Source organism: Oryza sativa, chromosome 9, assembly GCF_034140825.1.
Source record: "Oryza sativa Japonica Group chromosome 9, ASM3414082v1".
NCBI lineage: Eukaryota > Viridiplantae > Streptophyta > Magnoliopsida > Poales > Poaceae > Oryza > Oryza sativa.
Window position 1 is genome coordinate 5,128,009 of NC_089043.1, and position 3,677 is coordinate 5,131,685.

Here is a 3,677-nt window from a genome sequence, read left to right on the forward strand (position 1 = left end):
CAGAACTAAAGGAGTTGCAAACCGAGATTAAAGATGCTTTCTCCACCAGTAGTGCATCCATTTTCGATCCATCTGCAATACTAAAATATCAAGAATAATTCAAATAATACGCATCCCAAAATTTTAGTGCAATATATAGGGTTAGGATCGGATGACAAAAATTTTCCCTCCAATTTTATAGCAAAGATTCCCTCAAGTCCCCAACTTAAAATGTAAACGATACAAATGGTTAGGATAGCTCATAGTGAGTGAGCTCTGGTATATAAAGATACCCACCCACATTGGTCAGTTTGTAAGATGATACTTGACAACTTTGACGGGCTATGTCATATGACCTATCACAGATGATGGTTCATTATATATAACTCGGGGAATTTAACTATTTACCACTTTTACATTTGGCAATTGTTCAAATGCCCCTGTTAGGTTTGCAGTTAACAATATGCCATTGAAGAGAGAAGATTTTCTAATTTTTTGCCACTTTTCACATTGTACACTGCCCACATGGGCTTGCCAGCATGGAATGGGAACCTGAAATGACCAGTATACCCCTACTGCCAACTTCGTGTTGTTTTTGATGGGTGTAAGCGAGGCAGGAACCAAAGTTAAGTGAAAAAAAAAATGAAAAACAACACAATTAAGCCTTTCCTAGCGATTGGTCCAGGACTGCGAGTTTATGCTGCATGCACTTGTGATTCTGCAGCTGCTTCTTTCGCTGCAGCTGCTCTTGTTCCTGGTGTGTATTCGCTTGAAGATCAACTGCAGCGGCTTGGGCATCAATGGCACCCTTTGCTTTCTTCCTTCCCACATTTGTTTTTGTCTTCTTGTTTCTCTTCCAGCAAAAAAATTGGTTAGCGTAAGCAATACATTGTGCAATAGCTAAAAGAAAGGCAATCATAGCTAAACTAACCTCTTCCTAGTTCCAGTCAGTTCACATCTTGCACTACCCTTCCTGCCTCTGCCGACGCGGGGAGAGCAGGGGTCGACGGCGCCGCGTTGCCCGTCAATGGTGGCAAATAGTTAAATTATATATAACTCCTATATGTGACGGGTCATTCTGTTTAGCCTAACTTTAACTGGGTTTATTGCTACCCGTTAGAGGTGACGGCCTCCGTGACAGGTTGCTGGTATTCATCACAGATAGTTCATCAACGTTGGCCGGATCTGTAGTAATGAAGTGAAACAATTTAAATTTTAAAATTTGATCAACGAGATGACTGAAAGAGACTCTTTCCCTCATTCTTAGCCTCTGTTAAATAATCTAAAAAAAAATTATACGTACAAATGATATATTCTAGTATTAGTTTTCTCCACAAGACTACAACCGATTCTGCTTAGGGCCATTGTTGCGTGAAAATTAAATGATGAATCAATGATGTCATGGTGGGCGGATCGGGCAAATTAAAATGGCTGAAAACTGATGCTTCGAACTGCTCGTGCATCACAAGCTAGAATCTGTTAGCACTTGACCAAACAGATACTGTTAGCGTTTGAACACGACGACCACTCCCAGCCCCATATATATTCCACACTTATGCTTCAGACAAAATACACCACACCTATGCTTCAGACAATATACACCACACCTATGCTTCAGATAATATACACCACACCTATGCTTCAGACAAACCTATGCTTCAGACAATATACATTGTTCAAAACACTATTTATTCGGCTGAATACTATTCAGTTTACTGTTTATTCGGCTGATTACTATTCAAAAACACTATTCAGTTTACTGTTTAAATTACTGTTCAATACTGTTCACTTCGAGAGATATTTTAACTTTAGGATCTTTGCAGGGTGGCGAATCCTATTTAGACAGCCTCAGAAGCTTGCTTCGGATGATGTAAAGTCCTACTCGGTACTCACCGTATGCCTCACCTATCTATCTTTTTAGAAGCAACTTAACAAGATATTCCAAGTCACACTTGTTCTAGCTAAGAGTTTATCGTCTCCCCAGGCAGTTCCACCCGAAGGGAACACTTCTCTACGGATACCGATTCTCCAGACACCTATGCAAGATGCAGGCTAAAAACGAGAACAAACCGAAGAGGTTTCTCCTATAGGGTCCTTAGCATAAACACTTGTCTAGAACAAACGTGCAGGAATACTTAAGGAAAATTACTTCATATTAAACAGATAAGCTTACATACGGTTTTCCCTTTCGGGAAACCCGAAGGTAGGTACAAGCAAGCTGTTCTTACCTTACACAGCGTTATTACACAACTCCTTGCTTCAATATACTATGCAAGGTAGGCTAAAGTCACTACTACTAAGAACGGTGGAATGGAGGGTGAGAGCGCGCTTGGAAGCTTTGCTCTGAATGGTGTCTTCGTTGTTGTTGTGTGTCTCCGGAGTGAAGGCCAACGTCTCCTTTTATAGAGGCCAGGGATGGCGTCGCCTGTGCCTCCTGCTTATCTCTTCGCTACTGTATCTTCACGGGAGCTGGCTAAAGTCGAGGCCTTTCCACCGAAAGTTTTACTCTTCACAGTGATATGTCATTCACCGCACCCTATATTGTCCCCTTATCCTTTATAGGGTGTCCTTCTGGATTCTTTCTTGGGTAATCTTCTGAATTTCTTTTATTCTTTTATTCTTCATTCTTTTATTCTTCTTCCACGCCCAAATTGTTGATATTCTATTATCAATATATATTGAAAAACATATTTAGCTTATATTAATTTATTCATCTGGTTGCCCATGGCCACCAAGATCCATTGTGTCCAAATCAGAAAAAGAAACTTCTAATTTCTCATCTACTGCCTTTTTTATTTGCTCAAATTTCTGATCCATTTCTTGTTTTAATTCTTTAAGTATTTCTTCCTTCAATTCCTTCTTTAACTGTGGGGAGGCTTCTTCAAATTTTTCTATTATCTTCCAATCAATATATTCCCCATCTAATGGATCCACTCCTTTTGTTAAGCATTCCTTGTATGTGGGTTTTTTAAAAAACCCTTCTTCTTTTATAGTCATCTTAATGGGTATTTCTGAAGTCTTCTTTCCTTTAGCTTTTTTGCATTTTTGAATATATTCTTTTGCAGCAGGCTCTAGATAATAATTTATTCCTAATATTTTTCTAGCTTGGCTTAATGCTTCATCAATATCCTTATATTTCTTCCAAGATATTCCTCCCATTAATTTAGCATCTATTTTTGAGCCACAATTTCTTCAAAAGAAATGTAGACCCCAGGGAGCTTTCCATCAAATACTACATATATAGGCTTTTGTTGGATTACTTCATGATCTTCATTGGCAGGCATTAATGACCCATTTATTAGGTGAAAATATTCAGAGAGGCTATTCAATATTGATAACAAATACCCTTTTTCTTCCCTTTTATTATTGTATTGGTACCAGAAATTATCCAAGATGCACTCTTGAACTTCATCTAGGATTATATGGTCCTTTGGCTTAAATTTATATGAATTTGGTGGGAATATTCTGAGTTTGTTGTCATCTCCAAATGTGAAGCACTCGACTCCGGCGTAATTCATTGATCTTTTCATACCTGAAATATGGTTAAACGAGAAAGCATGTCAGGTAAACTATTATCTTTCCCCTTAATATGTTCAAATATAACTCTATAACCATTTCCTGTAATAATATCTTCAAATAAAATCCATCTTCTAGTTGAGCTTTTCTTGCTATTAAGCTGGTTATAATATCTACAGATG

General features: G+C 38.3%; 1 long non-coding RNA gene across 1 annotated transcript; it reads right to left on the reverse strand.

Moving 5' to 3' along the window:
* Positions 1-324: 324 nt before the first annotated feature.
* Positions 325-2,346, reverse strand: LOC136351745 (uncharacterized). Its single transcript, XR_010734884.1, has 3 exons — positions 2,208-2,346; positions 911-1,164; positions 325-832 (listed from the first exon to the last, which is right to left on the reverse strand). It is a non-coding gene; the product is annotated as an uncharacterized lncRNA (long non-coding RNA).
* Positions 2,347-3,677: the final 1,331 nt, after the last annotated feature.